Genomic DNA, 21546 nt, shown 5'->3' with positions numbered 1-21546 from the left:
GCATGACAAAAGAGCGAGATGAGAATTCTCAATATCTAAAACGCAGTCACATGTTTGAGGGTAATTGCAAATCTGCTACGAAATGGCATTACAGTGCCGTACAGAAAGAATTAAAATATCTGCCTGCCAGTGAAACGGCAAATAATTAGAACGATCGACGGACGGGTTCCATTGTTCTGAATATCAAGAAGAACTTTGAGCTAAATTTGCAGGAATGGAGCACGTAAAGGAACTGGTGGTATAAACAGCAAAATTTCTGAAATCTCACGTTTTATTGCATTGTCAGTAGCAACAGTTTAGAATGGAAATGAACGAAGGCTGACGTACGTTGGTTAAATCTAGTAGCATGTCTGGAACGATTTTTCAATTTATAACATGCAATTGTTCAATTCATAAAGGAAGTATGAGTGAAGGGATTGAAATTAGAATATCTGGCAGTTTAAATGGGCTTTATTCCACTCTGCCGAAATTAAGATATTGAAAGGTGAAAAACCACTTCTTTTAATTTCATGGGGTTACAATTGAAAAGAAAGTCGCATTGTAAAAGGGACAAGGTCTGACAAACACCATCGTATTCCCTAAGCTCGCTGTTAAAAAAAAACGCCAAGTCTGAAGAATTCATTGCGGCCTTGAAAGATTTAGGAAAATTGTTTTCAAAACGTTTTGAGGACATTGCTAAACCTTTATCTGTTTTCGAGCTGTCTCCGAGACTATGATGTGACTGATTGGCGTGAAAAGTAATGGCCTTCTTGAAGACAGAGCCTTTTATGTTAAATTTAATCTAGACATTTACATTTTTTTTCCTCAGGTAGTGTGTCCACTTCTCTGTGATGAGACTGTGAAATTGCCACAATATTCTAAACATATAAGTGTGAAAGAGTTTTTCGATGATGAGATTAAAGGAGTCATGATTACATGGCAATCTTAGTGGGAAAATCTGTTGAAGTATGTAATTGTCATTATGCCGACACTTTATAAAGCATGTGTAAAGGGTTCAGCATGCTGAAATAATTAATTAATACTAAAATTTTGTATTTTTATGATGTAACTTGTTGAGAAAATTGAAGTATAAAACCAAGTCGTATGCAGTGCTACTGAATTGCCATTGAAATTCGGCGTATTCACTGCTTTCTTCTCTTCTGCCTCCTAACCCCCAGTCATTATGTGGTTGCGTGGTGGGGGTGGGGATGGCGGGGGGGAGGGTGAAGCGTTCACCTACGCCGAGTGCTATGGCACTCATGCCAGACGTGCCTCACAAGCCGAATTCTTGGTCTTTCGCTAATCTAATAAATGTTTCAGAAGTAAAGAAATACTAATCTTTTCAATTACCAATACTGGTGTGAGTGAAGCATAATAGAGGACGTAAGAGAAACTTATAAACAGGAGAATAATTGAAGAAATTTCATCGGTAGTCTGACACTAAGTAACGAAATTTTATTAGATGAAAAGAACCAACTATACTTGGGTGCAAAACTTAAAGATGAAAGCAAATTTCGCATTACGCCTTACTGCCACGTAATGTCATTCGACGGAACATGGATCATATTTACAAACAACTGCTACATTATAATTCAGAAAGTAGCTGAGAGAAATACGCAATGAGACTAACAGGTGTGGTACTCTTATTCAAAGATTGTTACACTGCTGCCATCGCGTTTTATAATGGCCCCGTGTACATCACAAAAAGTGGGGCATAATTCTTAATAGGATGTATGATTACCATTGAGAGCAATGCATGCTCTGCAAGGTGCTGTCATGTTGGCCACAAAGTTGGTAAGGATCTCTTGTAGAAGAGCGTTCCATTCCTCTACAAACACATTTGACGACATCTCCATGATCCGTTGTTACAGGTGGACATGCTGCGAAACGTCTCCCCAGCGTATCCCACATGTGATACATCGGATTTAAGTTGGGGGAAGGAGCAGGCTAGTCCATTAGCTGAATATCCTCGTCCCAAGCGCCCCTCCACCTGGGCTGTTCGATGCTGACTTGAATTGTCATTCATAGAGATAACTAACTTGGGCAAGGAGTACAGTGCAACAATTAAGTTGGCAGCTGAGCATGCTGTGTTCGAAAATTTAGGTGTCATCACGTCCATGCAAAAGTGTATCTTCCCACATGATTATCACCTGGACCACAACAACAGTCATGTTCAGTAGTGTTCCTAGGTGCATTATGTGTTCCCCGCCACTCGCCACATGAAGGTCCGTCCAGAATCAGACGGAATCTGCTCTCATCCTAGAAGAGCACGCGACCCCACTCCCTGTTGGTCAATCACTATGCACTTGGCAGCATCGAGACCGTTGCCGCTGATGTGCGAGTGTCAGCGTAACACACTACTGGACGAGGAGACTACCCCTACGCAGAGGCACTGACACTATGGAGCGTGATAATCCCTGTGGCGCAGGTCTCTTAAATGTGGCTGCAATTGCACCCACTGTTTAACGTAGGTCTCTTACGGGCTGTTGCACTATATAGCGTAGTTTGGAATACTCTCCACGCAAAGTACTGGCCTTTATCGCCATACTTCGTTCGTTTCACAGTTTCCCGATGATTCGTCCCCGTGCGAAGTCATCCAGTGGTTGCCTCAGTGCCATGTTGTAATGATTAATTCCACCACAGTGCACAGTAACTGCTCACATATTGACACACAGTGTCCTTTTCCTTTCCTTCAGGAGCCTATTGTTGCGCATCAGTGGCTTTTTTAGGTATGGTCACGCTGATCTCATGTATCGTGTTCTCCATATTTCTATGCAAGGCTGAGAGATCACTGGCAACACGCTCCTTCACGTTGATTCATTTCCATTTCGTCCCTAAGTTCTGTTGTGCATAGCAGTCTTCATCCTGCTTATAGAATTCCGTAAGTGGGAAAATAAGTCTCCTTTGTGGCCTGTACATGATTCACTGACTTGGAACGTATGCAGAGGATAGCGGTATGCTACATATACATCTACATCACAGTACGCAAGCAACATAATGGTGTGTGGCAGAAGGTACTTTCGGTACCACTATTTGGGCCCTCGAACCCTGTTCCATTGCCAAATAGTGCGTGGGAAGAATTAATGTCGGCAAGCCTCTGTATTCCCTCTAATTTCTCAAATTTTTAATTCGTGGTCAATACGCGAGATGTGTGTGGGGGAAGAAATACGTTGTCCGACTCCTCGTTAATTGCTAATTGACGATCTAGACGAAAGTGATGTGTTAACACTCCTTCTACCGTTTCAACGACCGTGTAGTGAACTATTTCAATAGCACAATTTCACCTGCTTCAATTTTTTGCCTAACTCGCCAAACTGTGTCAACCACAGTTTTGGCGAAATCGAAGGACTATGCATTTCAGGACATTGTAGATATATGCTCCAGTTCATATTCGATACTAGGAAGGGTCATGTTGGCTAGTAACATTCTAGAAACAAAAATAGATTAATGTGTCCACGTAAGTATGTCTTACTCTTAGGCTAGCAAAACTAAAGAATGCAGTCATAAAAATGAATGAACACTTCCATTAATAAAGGCTCTCGGAAACAACGAAAACCATTTTAATGCTTATTCCTAATTGAACAAAATCTTCTACTGTCAAGTCGAATGTCTTAACAGATAGTGTCTGTGTGGTTTGACTACGCTTATTAAGTTATTGTAGTTTATGACTGAAGAACAAATCTAGTTATAGTAAAGCCTAGAAGTAACCATATTTTCATAAGGAAAATGTACCTTATCTGCAAATCAACTGACACGTCCATATCGTAACGTGGTGTAGCATGTGTAATCCACGGAACATGGGAATAACTAATTACCAGGACGAAAAGTTTTCACAGAAAGAGTGCAGGTCCCTGAGCAGAATATTCTGCGGGAGCAGATGTTGTTGAGCGTAGCTCCAGGCAGAAAGCACGGACGGAGTTGCGAGCGTGCCCCAACTCCCTCGGGGAATTCTACAAGAAAGAGAGAGCTGGTGGGAAACTTGAGGAAGTCCCAGAGAAAGCCCTCGCAGCAGGGCTCGGGAAATCAATCATCCGCGGCCGGGCTCTGACTTGTCCTGAGCAGGCGGCAAGTAAACCGAGTCTCCAGTAGCAGGTCGCCGAGACAGCTGTCCATCATCTTTGCACAAGTAGTCCCGTGATAGCTTCGCTATTTTTCACCTCCACAAATTTCCAGAGTTCAGCCACAGAAGCCTGTCTTATGGAAGGGAAACCTTTGGCAAAGCACTATCAAAATATGTGGGTTGATCGTATTAAAACGCAAGTACCTAGAAAACTTGTAACAGCAAAACGCTGTTGATAAATAAATAATACAAAAGAATTAGCCCTGAAAACCATGTATAAATTTTGAGCTGCGTTCTTTACGCTTTACAACACGCGCTGGAATCAAATTAATATGGTCGAGGTAAGTGTAACTACTATGTTAATTTAGGACATTCAGAAATGAAATAGCATTTAGGGTGAGTGCTGTGGAAGAATAAGTATGAGGAATGTCTCATACGGAATGTACAACGTATACAGCTCTCGTTAACGATGGATATATGCTAGACATACTGTCAGTAGAAACACGACAAATGCAATACTGAAACATTATATGTTTTGGTCTATAGTCCCTACTTTCTTATTTTGCCGGCGCGTTTTTTACCAGTTTCAGTACACAGTACCATATCCAGGCCATCCTATGATCAAAAAATTCGATTACATACTTTAAACAGTAATACCAGAGAAACCGCCATTAAAGATATGGTATAGAATAATATTAAAATGCGTACGTACCCTCTTACCCCTGTAACCCAGTCACCACAATGGCTTCCAAAACAGGAGTGTCAAATACTGAAAAAGACGTCGAAGTTGAGTTTTAAATAGATGTAAATTGCGGCCAGCGTTGATAAGAGTGCCCCCGTGTATACATAGATTATTTTTCCCTTGTCTGTCTTCTAGGAAGTCACAGTGTAAAATATATCTGCAAACAGCATTTGATAAGAAGTGAAGGAATTACATAGCAAAATAGTTCCCACTGTAATGAAACATTAAAATCAAAATCGTTGACGTGTTTAGCTAAATTTACAGTTTATCGTTATATACAATTTATGCCACAATGTAACAGCGGCATCACCGTGATATTTTAATCGAGCAAATGTCGTAATAGTAGGATTACGTATTAAAGATATAAAATTATTTTTACTGAAAGGAAATGAAGCTTCCATAGGGAATAGTGTTGCTAGGTATTGCGTTACAACTGTCACTTGGTAATCTTTGGCCGTATCTCCAGTTCTATGTTCGTCCGAGCAGTGTCCGTGTGTACGTTGGGGATCTCAGCTTGGCTGCAACGGACCTTCACGACGCAGTGTCATAGCTGATCGACCATTCATGGCCACGATAACCACCCAAAGTCGGTAACGTATGGTTGTGAAAGACTGCGTCGATCGGCTTTGATATAAGGTGACCACGCAGGACCACAAGGAAACGTACTTTACTGTGAACGTTATGCTACTGTTCCCTGTAAACTAATTGTTATGTTCTGAACCTGGCGTTGCTGAATGTATAAAAGTGATCACAAGACTTCAAGTCCATAGTTAATTTGTGCGCCCACAAATTAAAACAGCAAGTCAAGTGCATTGAAATATCAACGGCGCAAGGGCCCCTATCGCCTCAAAATCCATTTTTCGATCAACCATTTACTACACAGTAAACAGTGTGATATTTTAAACTAAATACTATATGTTTGCACACAGTAATATTATGCAAGGAATATCCCAGAGAGGGGGGGGGGATCAGACAAGGGGAGAGAAAACTTAGGAGCGGCATCAAAGGCAAAGAGAGAAGGCAAGCTGATAAAACTTTGAAAGTACAGTCAAGTTTAAAAGCTGACAGGGCAGGGAGAGGGTGTTGAGCTTAATAACAAAGTCAGTAAGTTGTGCATAGAAAGTGTATTTAGTAAGTAATGTGACAAGGGAAACTTATAACCGTTCTGCGAACATTCCTAGGAAGTGCTTTACTCTCAGCTCGGTTTGATCACTGAGTAATCTATCCGCTGTTCTTCTCTGTGACTGTCAATTTCCACCTTCTTTAATAAGTGGGCCCCTAGGCACAATATGCCAAATTTCAAGATTATTGGCATGTCTTCCCTTGTACGGTTATTTTGAATGAGATGATTACCGAAGGTAGATTGTTCTGTAATTACCCCTGCCGCGTGTTCTTTGAACCTTTTCAGTAAACTGCGTTCTATTTGTCCAATGTAAAATCTTACTCATTACAGGAAATTTCATACACTCCTCAATTTTATGACCTGCAAGAAACGCTGTGGTAAAATATGTTATGCAATGAAATCCTACATCTGCCTCTTATCTGGTCCTTTTTCTTCCAAAATATCCTTGGTATGTAGGTCATGTTTGCGTATATTAAATTTTTCTTGTGACTAAACTTGTTTAATCTTACATGCCATCGTCTTATGAAGACTTCCAATTTCCTCAAATCTATAACCACTGGCAATCGCAATTTGCTTTAATATGTGCACCTCCTTAATTTTCTCATGATTAGTAAGAGGCAATTTCAGAGCTATGTGGAGCGTAGATCAGAGGAACAAAATTTTCTTTTCTTGCGAATAGTTTGAACTAGTGCTTATAACTGTGCCAGTGGTTACTTGTTTTGAAAGGTATGTGTACTGTTCTTCCATTCCATGTAAATCTAAAAAGGCTATAACTCCCCTTTCTTTGTATTCTCCAGTAAAATTAAGTTAATGCTGAACACATTATGTCCCATTCCCTACTGATCACCTCTAAACAACTAAATCATGCGATAATCATTCTTTCCACAATAAGTAGTCTTGCATTTTGTCTTATTTTACTGCTTGCTCAGTGTACACATGATAGTCTACAACCCTGTCTCACTCTCTTCTCAACCACTGAATCCCTTTCATGCCCCTCGACTTTTCTAACTGCCGTTTGGTTCTGTAAATTCTGTAAATAGCATCTTAATCCCTGTATTTTACCCCGGTCTCCATTGAGAATTCCAAAGAGAGTATTCCATTTGAGACTGTCAAAACCATTCGGTCAGTCTACAAATACTACAAATTTAGGGCTACGAAGTCTTTCGCGACGTATTTCTTGAGTAAAAATCTCTCGATGTACATGCCGCGTCAATTCAGGATAAAACTCCAAGCTTTCGACCACTACCTCCATGGTCATCGTCAGGGCTAAAACTGACTGTCGTGAACTATTTTTTTTTCTTAATTGATTTTCAATTCCCCCCGAAGGGGGCGGGCTGGCAGCAGCTTACTCACGCACGTGAGCTCATTATGACGACATTTTCTCTTGCATTCACCGCTGATGTGCGAACTGCGCTCATCGTTGTTCTCCTTGCAAGCATTGCCCATCTGCTCGGTCGTTGATCCCTCGAAGTGCTGGCTGTTGCTGTGCAAAGTCCTCTGCTAATTGACTTCCTTGTTCGACTTCTACCGCTTCCAAATACTGTGGCTTAAGGTGTCAAAGACTCTAAAGTGTTCAATTAAACTATAATGCTGGCATATCCCTGTAGACAGCGACTTTTAGCTTTCTCCACAGAACAGAGTCTACTGGAGTCAAATCCAGGGAATGGGTCGGCGAAGGTGCTGGTCTTCTGCGTCCAGTCCAGCGACTTGGATACAGTTAGTGAAGACAATTGAAAGAAAACAGCCCTAGGTCACTATTTTTAACGAATTAACCAGGTTTCAACATTGCTAGAAGTGTCTTCCACAGAGTTTGCATTGATTTTAGTCATAATTCTGTGACCATGTTATAGACCATTCTTTGATTTAAATTCTGAGGAAGACACTCCTAGCAGTGATGAAACCCGGTTGATTCGTTAAAAATAGTGACCGAGGGCTGTTTTTTTTCAATTGTAATTATTCACGGTTTCTGAACGTGCAGCCATGTACAAATGGTTCAAATGGCTCTGAGCACTATGGGACTCAACTGCCGAGGTCATTAGTCCCCTAGAACTTAGAACTAGTTAAACCTAACTAACCTAAGGACATCACACACATCCATGCCCGAGGCAGGATTCGAACCTGCGACCGTAGCGGTCTCGCGGTTCCAGACTGCAGTGCAGCCATGTACAAAATTTTGCAATTCATGAAGACATGCTGTAGTACCTCACGCACTATCGGCTGGACAGCCATAATGTTGGTACCAAGATTCCTCCTAACCTGCAGAAGAACGTGTTTCAGCATCTGTGGATGGTGGTCTGTTAGGACACTCCGATACTTATGGGTGTTCAGTGTTCTGTCTACAAGAAACGGGCCAATGAGCTGATGATTGACTATTCCACACCACACGTTTACACTCCTTGGACGCTGACGTCCCACCTGACGAAACTAACTGGGGTTGTCAACAGGCCAGCAGTGCATGCTTCAGCGGTTTGCCTGGCCATGGTAAATGGGGTTCATCACTATACAAATTACGTGATTCTTCTGGAGTATCCTATGTACTGAAGTTAACACGATTCTCATAATCGTTTCCATGCAGCTCTCGATCGTGAGAAAAGTGATAGGGATGGAGAGTGCGTCGGACACTTTCCTTAATCGTGCCACTTCCTCGTGGCACTAGACAGGAGCTGAAGTCGGAATCAGCTGTAACAGCACCAAGAACATTAATTTCCACCCCTTCTGTTGTCACTTGTTTCCATTTGTTACTTTGTATAGGTGTTACAATACGAGTTTCACGTAACTGCTTGAGGAGGTTGATTAATTTCAGAGGTGGTTGACGTCTGTTGGGATATATTGCCCCAATAGCCGTACAAGAACGAATTGTATTCGTCGTACATTCTCCATACACCAAAAGTAAGTCGGGTTGTTCTGCGTTGGTAAATCCCGCCAGCATTCACTCGAGACCTACGGCTTGGGCTGTCACACACGGACTGACTAACAACTCGCAATGCACTCAAGGAACACACAGGCACACTGTAAGGAAATGTAACTACATAGTACCGAATAACTACGAGGGAGAATGGCACTTGTGTGGAAACGTTTCAAAAAACGATATCTCGTAAACGACTTTCATTACACTCCTGCAACAAACACCGCTGACACTGCAATTTATGGTGCGTTAAGTCTGTTAATGCCAACAAGTATATTTCGTCTAAAAGTGTATTTTTGCACAAAAGTAAATTTTCTACGTAGTATTACAAGGCTTTTATTCGCTGTGAAAACCACACCTCAATAGCACTTATCGTTTCCGCAACATCTGCGACACAATTTTTAGGTGGTTCACCCTGTACAGCAAAAGAAGACGTAGAAACTGGCACAGTCACAACTATATCAGCTGAAATAGTGGTATCAAACTTATCCTGGCGTTGAAGTGTTCACACAGATCAAAAACATAATACTTAATGTTAAAGGCGAATGATAAAACGAGGAGTGGTCTCCTCCACCTATCGACATCTCCTGGTGACGAATATGCCGCAAGCCACTGAAGGTTCAATTTTCTAAACGTTTGACGTCAGACTTTAACATCCAGTGTATTTTATGCTTGAACAAGTTCGCAAAATTTCGGGATCAAAACAAAGCTTCTATTTTAATGTTCTACAGTACTTCTGCATCGGTGTGATCAAAAGTAACGCTTATTCATGCTACATTTCAACTAGATGGGTTGATTACATATAAGTAATGTGACCATCTCCTATAAATTTCAAAACGCAGTTAAACTTACATTATCTTTTGTGATCAGTACTGGATCTTTATCTAGGTACAAAATGTCGGCCTTTAGAACTGCGGCTTGATAAACAGTTAGATTCCTAAAAGTTTTATTTAGTTAATTCCACGGTTGATTTCAAATAGGTACTTTTTGATACTTGTTGATATTAATTCTTTAGATACGAGGTGGTGGTGTAAACATAGTTCAGTGCCATAGGTAACATCAACTGTTGTTTAGGAAATCCTGAGAGTCAGTAGCAACCCACTTGGTGAGTTTTCCAGCTATGACAAGCTCAGCAAATCGAACTGTTTGTATCCAAGCACGCAACGTTCTGTCCGTGAAGTCATCAGATACAGTCAGTAGTTACAAAGGGTTGTGCTTTCTGAGCTTCTATAGGTCTGTAATAGCTTTCTGACTTGTTAAAGCTTCATATAATCTATCCAGCACTGGAAGACAAAACATTAGGCGCACAATAATGCCTTGGACCACGGACTAATACCTATACATAAGGTATTGGTTACATCGAAAATACCAGCCGTGGAAGCCTGTAGAGGATATGTTTCCTAAACATTCAGTGCATTTAACGATTTAGTTGAAATAGTACACATACTCTACCAAACAATAAAGTGGAAACAATGATTACGTTGAGGTTGAATGTGGGAATTACTTTATAAAAACTCCCTATCTTAAATTACAAAAGAGGACTCATTGTGAAAATTAATGGCTCTAAGCACTATGGGACTCAACTGCTGTGGTCATAAGTCCCCTAGAACTTAGAACTACTTAAACCTAACTAACCTAAGGACAGCACACAACACCCAGCCATCACGAGGCAGAGAAAATCCCTGACCCCGCCGGGAATCGAACCCGGGAACCCGGGCGTGGGAAGCGAGAACGCTACCGCACGACCACGAGATGCGGGCATGTGAAAATTAATCTTCGTTAAAATATTCCTGTCTATTAAACAGGGAACGAATGAATTTTCTTGTACAAAGTCACGTTACGACCGCATATACAGAGATATCATGAAGATGTACTCAGCCGGCCGCTGTGGCTGAGCGATTCTGGGTGATTCAGTCCGGAACCGCGCTGCCGCTACGGTCACAGGTTCGAATCTTGCCTCGAGCATGGATGTATGTGATATCCTTAGGTTAGTTAGGTTTAAGTAGTTCTAAGTCTAGGGGACTGATGACCTTAGCTGTTAAGTCCCATAGTGCTCAGAGCCATTTGATCCCTTTGAAGATGTTCTCAGTAGATGTGAACGAAACGTTGGATTTCTACCACAAACTAAATCGACCGCAGCATAATACTAGGCAGTTTTTTAATACTTGGTAAGGTGGGACGCGGCTTTACAATATGAGTAAGACATGCATTGGCAATATGGCCAAGGAGACTGACCTAACGACAAAGTGAATCATACTGCGTTAATTATATAGCTTTACGATAAATTTAAACCTCGACAAATGCAGCCTCCAGCAAACACAGGGCAAAAAAGTGTTCGGATAACGTTTTCTTGGGGAAATCCTACTATTTTGAGTGTTATGACGCTGTACAGAGAAAGGATAAAGAGTGCGCCACCATGTCAATAGAGATGAAACAGAGAGCATGGGAATGGCGTTGTGAACAGCACCCTACTGATTGGGGAAAGACGAACTTAAGTATAATATCCCTGCTCGAATAATCAGTCAATGATAGAACACGATAACTCATAGGAATGCGTGTAGACATAGAGCAGATATGAAGAAATGGGTCTGAGGAAAATATGGAGATATGATACACTCAAGCGAAACACAAGTAAGTCTTGTTAAAAGACCAAGACTCGACTTAATTGGGATACATACACCTGTTCTACAACGAAATATAGGATCATCGTCAATGAATTTTTGCTCATAAAACTCATCCGTATAACGTATAAGAAAATATGTTTTGGACATAACATTAAGGAATGTGTGAAAACCTGATAGGTTTAAGACAGTGGGATAGTTGCGTCAATATAGGAAAAGGACACACATTTTGATCCAAAAATAATGTTTACACGAAAGAGCGAATAAATCCATTCAGGGAATCGAGGGTATGAACGAATTTTGCATGTTATAGACACTGATTTCACGAAATATCTGTCCCAGGGGTACCAAGTCTACCGTAATGTTTTGATTTCTTGTTGAAGTTGGATAAAATATGACAAAATAAATATGTATTTCGTGTAATATGATTGCATATTTCTAAGTTAGCGTTTCTTTACCTTTACTTGTAATGTGAAAACTTTCTTCTTGCCAATTTCCAAACCATGTGACTTAAATGGTCGTATCTTTTGATTGGATTAACTTAGAAGCTTAAATTTTTTGCACATCCAAGGTATCGTTGACCTTAGCAAGTGACATTAATTTAAACGCGATATGTTTACCTGTTCCTGATAAAAAGGACTTTTAATAGTCAAATAGGCATACAGACAGACAGACAGACAAACGGAAGAGACAGTAGTCCTAAAAGGAGCCCGTGTTTATCGTCGTATGGAACCACAATAATAATAATTGTATTGTCTGTTATCGACCGTCAAATACTTTTATCCAACTTATAACAATTCGGATGCTCAGCCAAAAGGAGTACAACGGAAACTTCGGAAGGACGTGTAGTACAAAGAGCGCTAAAAGCGTCTTCGGAATTGGAGAAAATTTACTTTTGTGAACAGAGATTTTAGAGAAACTTGGTAGTTAGATACACATAGATTTCGCAAGGACTATCGAGAAGGAACTAGCTGCAGAGCAGAAATTTTGCTAATTTTGCGAGATCGTGATGAAGAAGAATTGTCAATAAATGCCTATCATTTTTTTCATCAAATCCATGCATAAAATAATAATGTGACTGAAACTTCCTGGCAGATTAAAACTGTGTGCCGGGCCGAGACTCGAACTCGTGACCTTTGCCTTTCGGGGGCAAGTGGTCTACCATCTGAGCTACCCAAGCACGACTCACGGCCCGTCCTCACAGCTTTACTTCTGCCAGTACCTCGCCTCCTATCTTCCAAACTTTGCAGAAGTTCTCCTGCGAACCTAGCAGAATTAGCACTCCTGACAGAAAGGATATTGCGGAGACGTGGCTTAGCCACAGCCTGGGGGACATTTCCAGTCTAATAATGTGATTATTGTACTTGTGGAGCATCAGTTACAGCACAAACAACGTGTTCAAACATGGGACCAAATGATTTAAACGCAGAGTTCCAATCTATTGACGAATAATGTTGTAATCCGTACAATGAGACTGACACTCGGCAGTCTGAACAGATACCACTAACTCGTCATTATTCATTTATTTCACTGGCACCTTACTGAGACCTGTTTGACTTGTCTCGCGGTTTAGTACGAATACCTAGAAGCTTCGGAAGTGTCCCATTACATGTAAAATACGAAATCAGGCGTAGTCACCTCGATTCCTCTGTTTACCGTCATGACGATGGGAATAACAATAACGTTAAGAAAGACACAAAAGAGAAAATATGTTTCTCTTTAAACGACTCTGACAAAATATTGGGGAACCAGCTGCCTCATTCCACAGTCCGACTTGTTCGTAAGCCATAAACTCGGTATCTATCTGTCTCACGGCCATTGTCTATACTTACGTCTCTCTCTCAATATCTAATTTTTCTCAACATTGCTTTATAGGATATCCCACTGCCACTCTCTACTCTTTCACTTACACTATCTTCTATTGGCTTTCTTTCCCATTGCATCTATCTGCACCATAATTCGACAGATCAAAAATTTCGGAGGTGGGGATTTCAATTACTTTCGCCCTATACCAAAGTGTTTGAAATTTCGATCCAAAATACGCCATCCGCTTAACCTACCTGTTAAGCTTCGCCGGTCCCAGAGAGTCGTAGTCCACCTAGTGCGTGTATGGTCTCCAGGTATCTGTCTCATTTATTTACACTGTCTCCTCTCTCTTTGTCTCCCAGTGCTTCTATTTCCATCCATAACTCTTTCTCTTTTACTACCACTGTCTCTCACTGACCTGCATTACCTTCTCTCTGTTTAGCCCACATTGCTACTGACTTCATACACCTGCCACTTTCTTTCACTTCCACTTTCACTCTCTCCCTTTTTGCCCCACTGTCTCCTCTCTTTTCCATCATTGTCTCTTCGCTACTCTCTATCAGTTCCAAAAATCTGGAATGTGTTCGGGTGCCGGAATTTTTGTTGCATAAAACGGAATGTAGACTGAGGCAGCTGGTTTCCACAATTCCTGAACCGACCTTTAGAGAAAGAATTTTCGCTGTTATGCGCTGTGACTGGGGCATTTCTTCGCTGGTTTCCTTTTTGCTGGTTCCCTGCTATAGCAAGGTGCGCTAACTGTATAAAACGAATTCCACAGATTAATAAGTATTTGAGAGTTTACTTACATACATCGACACTTATACGCTGATTCGCCAAAGAAACTGGTATAGCCATGCGTATTCAAATAGAGAGATATGTAAACAAACAGAATATGGCACTGCGTTCGCAACGCCGATATGAGACAAAAGCGTCTGGCGCAGTTGTTAGATCGGTTACCGTGGCTACAATGGCAGGTTATCAAGATTTAATTAAGTTTCAACGTGGTTTTATAGTCGACGTACGAGCGTCGGGGAACAGCATCTCCGAGGTGGCGATGAAGTGAGGGTATTCCCGTACGACCACTTCACGAGTGTACCGTGAATATATGGACTCCGGTAAAATATTAAATCTCTGACATCGCTGCGGCAGGAATAAGATCCTCCAAGAACGGGACCAAGATGACTGAAGAGAATCCTTCACCGTGACAGATTAGCAACCCTTGCGGAAATTGCTTCAGACTTTATTGCTGAGCCATCAAAAAGTGTCAGCATGCAAACCATTCAACGAAACATCATTGTTATGAGCTTTCGGAGACAAGGCCCACTCATGTACAGTAATGCTCAAAAGTTTCTGTAAGACCTGAATTGCATATCGCCTGATTTGCAAGCAACCCGCATAACGCAGCTGTCTAGCATATCCTCTAATCGCTCCTCGGTACAGTCGTTTGACTATTGAAAATGGTTCCAACAAGTCACCTGTAGAAAACACTGCTTTGCATCGCGATAACTCAAGACGTAAAGTAATACCAAGATACTAATAATATCAGGGAACACCTTATCACACATAAGTCTGTCCTTAAGGCTTATCAGCTCACATTTATTACAATAAATGACTTACCTGAAATGTTACTGCTCCCATTATTACGTCAGATAGGTAATGCACGTAGTAAATTCGTCGTATTCAAGAATTTCTCTTCAAAGTAACATACCGCACTTATTATTTAACACAAAATCACTTTAAAAATTTAAGTTATTCACGAGCAGCTAGTTCAGAATATGTATGAACTTCAAATGACAAGACGAAACGTCTCGTCAGCTAGTTCAGAATATGTATGAACTTCAAATGACAAGACGAAACGTCTCGTTCTGCATATGGATTCAAACCGAGGTCATGAAGACTAAGCAAAGATTTAGCGACTGACGGAAACTAACAGTCCTTCCTGACTACACATACCCCACGGTTTTAGACAGTATCAGTTAGCAAATATCTACTATAAATTACATAACGTAAATATTTTGGACATACGCGAATTCCTACCCAGCATCTATTGTCCCTGTTAATGAAATACAAGAGATGTTAAATATTGCTTCTTCACAAGTAACTTACATGAGACGCCATGAGGTAAAGCTTTGTGTTGGACAGGGATTCGAACGCAGAACCTTATCGAATTATTATCGAAGCACAATCAACTGTGACATATCGGATTATCTCGGCAGTAGCAAGATGTTTTAAACTGAAATGACGAGAAGAAACATTAACTTTTTCCTTCGCAGGACACCAACCCAGCACCAATCGGTGTTATATTCTACAGAACACGAACGTTAAATATAGGTTTGTTACACCAGCAGCGACATGTGAGCATGTTTGAACTAGAAATAATATGACGAAGAGTTAAGTGCTGACTGGTAATCGAACCCCACATATATCGTTGTTGACTACATACCAAGAGACGTCAGCTACTGAAATTTTTTCCACCAGCAGCTCGGAATAACATCCTTGAACTTACAGTGATCTCACAAATAGTTCTGTGTGTCACTGGGAGTCAAAAGCGTCAGATATCGTTAGTGTTGACAACGAATGAAAATACATTAAAAATTGAAAGTATTATCCACCAGCAGATAGGTGTTGTCATGTTAGAGCTTGATAATCCATAATGAAAAATTTAGTACCAGGCCAGGATTCGAACCCATTCACACGCAATATGTGTAGATGTCGAGGAATCTGCAGTTTTGAACTAACAACAAATTGTAGTCAAGCGGTATTGTCACAAAGGGATCAAATTCCGCGTTAAGGGCGGTGTCAGTTGCATTCCCAGTTCAGAACCAATTTTAGCGATTTACAGAAGCTCAAATAAAAGATAAAGTAAGTGTCCTGTCACCCTACATAGCGTTTGTTTCATCATTAGAAATAAATGACTAGTATAAGAAACGTTACTGGAGATAGAGTTTACACATGTCGCCACTTCTCTCTTTATTGTGGTTCAACCTAAAGTCTACTTGGTAGAGAAGAAATATCATGTTTAATGTGAATTTCAGACCACATTGCCATTATACCTTTTTCCCTTGGCGTATCCTGAAGAGAATAGAATCCATCTTTGCCTATCAAGAATCGTTGGCAGAAGTTGGGATCGAACCCAGGCCGTAAGTATATGTACCTATTATGAATCCAACAGACCACCTAATCCTGTTTGCTGCAACTCATTTTTCTACCGTAACGCCGTTGCACCACACTGGATGAGGATTCTGACAAACAGGCTCCCTGTAGTGGTTTGCAGCATGTCCAGTACATTCATATTCTTGGTTGATCGAATCGCCATGAACTAGCTGCCTCTATTTTGTAATCACCGAAATAAAATCATGTAACTGCCACCTATACAGAACTTCCAACAGTGTAGGATGCACAAATTTAAATAGGAAGTGTTCCTTTCCACTTAAACAACTCTATTGTGCTATTTGTTTGTGAAAACGTTGTCCAGTGCAAATGAAAAGCAGTAATTATCTGTCTCTCAGAAGTCTAGATCTGGCAATATGCATTATCTGACAGCACTGTGGATTGCGGAAGTTCTGGAGGAATAGTTCTTGATTTCTGGAGCGGCTGTAGCTACTTGTCACCTAGTAGCGTAATGGTAAGCGTCATGCACGGCAGATAAGACGTGGAGAGTTCGAGTACATTCGCTTTTACATTTTTTAAAACGCGATTCTGCTGTCTGCTGAAGTTATCAATGTCATGGAACTTTGAACATTATTCCCTTCACTTCTCAACCCAAAATAGTCGCATGTGGAAAAAGGGCGAACTTCTGCGACAATTGGTTCTTTTCACGTTTAATAGACGGCCAGGCAGCAGATGCATCTCGAAACATTTGTATTATGTATGGGGAGAGCGCATCGTACCAAAATACGTCAGAAAAGTATTCTCTACATTAGTCGTCTACCGCATCGTAGTGGCATTTTATTCTTCTTCAAACCTTCTTTGTCAGCTTTAACTCAGAACATGTTTTCTATATTCGTGTAATCAATAAACTGCATGTGCATTGTCAGACTGTTGTAGATAACATGAGAGAATTCGCATGTATTGTTGATGATTAATTTCTCTGTCTTGTTTACTATTGTTTTAACAATACTGAACGAAACCTCATGAAAATTGTGCACTCTATTATAAGAAATGAAATAAAACTACCCATGATAACCTTACAACAATAGTCTATTTTAATAAAACTGAGTATCTGTACACAAGCATGCCTGTATTGGCACGAATTAGTAATGCTTCTCAGTTAGATTTCGATTAGGTCAGTGTTTATTTGGTATGCTGTGTCATACTCAAGAGGTATGCAAATGTGGCATTTCATAAATGAAGTTATGTATTCCTAGAAAGCCAAAATTTGCTTCTCAGAAGCGGCAAGAGCCGTTACCTGATGTGGACCATTTTAAGTTTTTCACCATTGCACTATGAGCCTAAAGTATTATCTTGTGATTTCCTTAAAGATGTTTGATATGACTGCTTGTAGCTCTTTCACAGAAGGGATAAAAACGTTACAGTCATCGAGAGTGGAACCGTGAACAATAATAGATAATTTTTCACAGGTCAGCATATGAGTACAGAGCTAACGAGGAGGTAAATGTTTGGCTTCCTCTTACGAGGCCAATAAAGGCTAGAACCCGTAAACCGCTATTTAAAGGACGAGAGTAGTTGCGATTACCACGTGCAATGACTTTCCTGGGCTGAAAACCGTAAACTTACATTCTTTGGTTATATCTCAACCGATAATAACTCAGAAGATTTAATGGAAACGACTGGAAAAATCAAGTGAACATTGACGCTTAATTCCGTGCACACCAGGAAGTAACTCGTCGATCACAGAGTTGTCAAACATACCTTGCCTTGTTACCAAATCTCAATTACAGTACCAACAAGAAGAAGACGGACCAATATGTTCCTACAGCAGGTTGGGAAGTGACCATAGCTGGTGTCTCAGAGTCGCGGCTGCCACTGCCTGGAATACGTAACATATCTGATTCGCATTTCTGTACCTGGGTTTAGGGACTGGAGCTTAGTTACTAATAGTACTCAGAACTGACTGCTAACTAAGAACCATAAATCAGTAACTCTCATAGTTGGTTTTATATTTCTGTCGTAACTGTACTCAAAACTAAGAAACTCATTCACGGACGTTTTCGTGCCTTGCCGATAGTCAAACACAACAAATAAATAAAAATAAAAAGAGAATATGTGTGTGTGTGTGTCTGTGTAAGACAGCGAGAGAGAGAGAGAGAGAGAGAGTGAGAGAGAGAGAGAGAGATGACTATAAAAAACAATGGGAGAGAGTGTAAAAAATTGTTGTAAAGAAATTGAGTCATGGTATGTAAAGAAATCTTTCATTAAAATGACCCGTTCTACATCTTTACGAAATGTCATATTCATAATCTATGGAACAAGTACTAACCTAATCTAATTTAATCATATTGCTGACTAGCACAGAAGAGTCATGAATTACCGAAGTTTTGGCCAGTATCAGAAACCAAATCTAAACTTGAAAGTAAAAGATGACAGTTTTTTTAATAAACCAGGACTCCTATCAAGACCCTTTCATCCCTGTTAACTAACCACGAAAAATGTCTGATATACCTCCATTAAAAGTAACAAAGAGTGCATGCATTTAAAGATGAAGCGTATAATGTGAAGTTCTTTGACAGTAATACGAACGCAACAGATAATCGGATTGTTAACTAAGTGAAATCAAATGTTACATACCGGCTTTCTTACTAGCTGCTAGGTGTTTGAATCTAAAATGAGGATACGAATTTTTGTGCCTGAGTGAGAATCGAACCTCACACCTACCGTCCTTCTTTTTCATCCACGAACATAGCTTAAATATCAATTGCTTGCTCACCAACACTAAGATGTGTGTGCGTGTTTGAACAGAAATATCGACACCTATTGCGATTGTTGGCAACACATGAACAGACATTAAAAATGCACGTTAATTTTCACTAGCAGGCTGGTGTGCACATGATAGGGCTTGAAATGAAATTATGAATATTTTTGTACTGGATAATTATTCGGTCCCACATACTTACCTTTGGAGAAGACCTAGAGAAGACTGCAGTCTTGGGAAAAGGAACGAAATGATTGAATTACTGTTCCGAGAGATTCAGATCCCAGAAAGAGCATCAAATTTTTCAACGTCTCTAGTTCAGTCAAGTACAAGTAAAATAAAAGCCCTGTTTCCTTAATGGCTGTAGGTTCATTAAATAAAAAAAGAATTGTAATGTAAGAAATTTTTCTGGCGACCGTATTTCTGTTTACCATGACTTCCGACTATGTCATTTCCCAACGTAAACCGGATTTGTACAGTTGGTAATGAAGGAACGTGATGTTTAATGCGTATTCTGTATTATAACGTCTTTCTCTTGAGGTTGCCACAAGGGAAGTAAATCTTGCGTTGTCGGAAGCAATTCACGCTCCGTGAGAAGAGATGTCACAGAGTGACAGATTCATCAGAAAGCTTGTTGCCTCTGTTCCCCGGCGATTAAATGCAGTTGTAGAAGAGGACGGGAACTAGATGCGGTACTGAGTCTACTGTGTTAATAGGAACTAGACAGTTTAAAGCACATATTGTTTAATATCAGCTTAACTTCTCTTCAGCGATTAAGATGCTGTGAAGGAAAGTAGTATTTCTCCTATTTGAATTTTGTTAGTAAAATTTTAATGTAAAATACATCGCAAATATTTGCATAAAAAGACCAAGATGTTTATATTGACGAAGAGTACGTTTTTTCTCACTAGACGCATAATGGCAATGAAGATTGAGGCTTCTAAGAGAGACCATTTATGTTGTTTATTTTTTCTCCTTTTCTGTTTATGCCAACTTGAAGGCACTACATTTAATTCAGTTGTCTTTACGTTGGTGCAGGGACATACAAGTGCAAACACAGGCACAAACGAGGGATACTTAATTTTAATGCCAAGTAGAAGACACAGTAGTGGTCACCTGGTGGCGAAGAAGAGGACTACGAATAGGAAGGTCTTGGGTTCGTTTCCTGGTGAGTACCACGATTTTTACTATCATTTTACACTTATTTCCCCTCGGGCAGTGTTTGTTGATGTGAAAAATGCCGAGTTGCACTGTGGTCCGAAAGCCACGTTAAACTATAGGTTATCCTTTTAAGTGGCTCGGTAAGTCAACTCAATGGTCGGAGGAAAGCAATGGAATACCACCTCCAACAGGTCTGTGCCTATTAAAGCAATGTGGTTTTCAAACCAATCTTCCTACTTATGACTGCTTTACTTTACTATGGGTTCCAAAGTTAATGATCTTTGGGTTATTAACATTTTTGTGTTTTCAAAATGGTTCAAATGGCTCTGAGCACTATGGGACTTAACATCTATGGTCATCAGTCCCCTAGAACGTAGAACTAATTAAACCTAACTAACCTAATGACATCACACAACACCAAGTCATCACGAGGCAGAGAAAATCCCTGACCCCGCCGGGAATCGAACCCGGGAACCCGGGCGCGGGAAGCGAGAACGCTACCGCACGACCACGAGCTGCGGACTTTTGTGTTTTCTTGCTGTAGCTTTGATTCCAGTAAACGTAAGTAACCGGCCGAGCACTGTCACTGTTCAAGTTGTCAAGGTGGTAGACTATGATGCCGTCGACCCCAGTTACAATGTTGGTCATGGCTATGTTTCAGTCGAATACCTCTATGGGCCTTTCTGCGTATTTCAAGATATACTTTTATACACTTCATACGCATCCAAATGATATCGGAGCTGTATTTATCAATTTGAATCAGATATGTTTTCCCAAAAATATATCGGACAACACGTTAGTGCAGCGAGATTTCGTTTGTGTGCAAGAAATATTTGAGCTTTGCTTGCTTGTGTGATAGGTTTTACCTCACTGAATGCAAGCAAGCTCACGAATAGACTGTCAATAGTTGAAATTACGCAATAATACATTCAATAGGTGTATTTTGGCATAATGTATCCCAATGAAAATAACTGTAAATTGATTATATGTCTACTAGGTTATTACTCGCGCTCCTCGATGCTTTCCTCAAAAAATTAAAATAAAAATAAATAGAGAGGGAGAGAGGAAAAGAGAGAAAACAGAAACGTATTTCAGATATCAGCATGGGACGCTCGGTGACGCCATGTCTCATGATGTAAAGCAAGGATAGTTGATAGGTAATATCTCATTGTACTATCGATACGTATGGCTACAGGGTTTTTCTCCCAGAAAACAACCAGAACAGAATTCAGTAACAAAGTGGTAAAAACACCTATGCAGTGCGTCAATTAAACACT

Source organism: Schistocerca nitens, chromosome 7 (genome assembly GCF_023898315.1).
Source record: "Schistocerca nitens isolate TAMUIC-IGC-003100 chromosome 7, iqSchNite1.1, whole genome shotgun sequence".
Taxonomy (NCBI): Eukaryota; Metazoa; Arthropoda; class Insecta; order Orthoptera; family Acrididae; genus Schistocerca; species Schistocerca nitens.
This window is presented reverse-complemented; position numbering follows the sequence as displayed.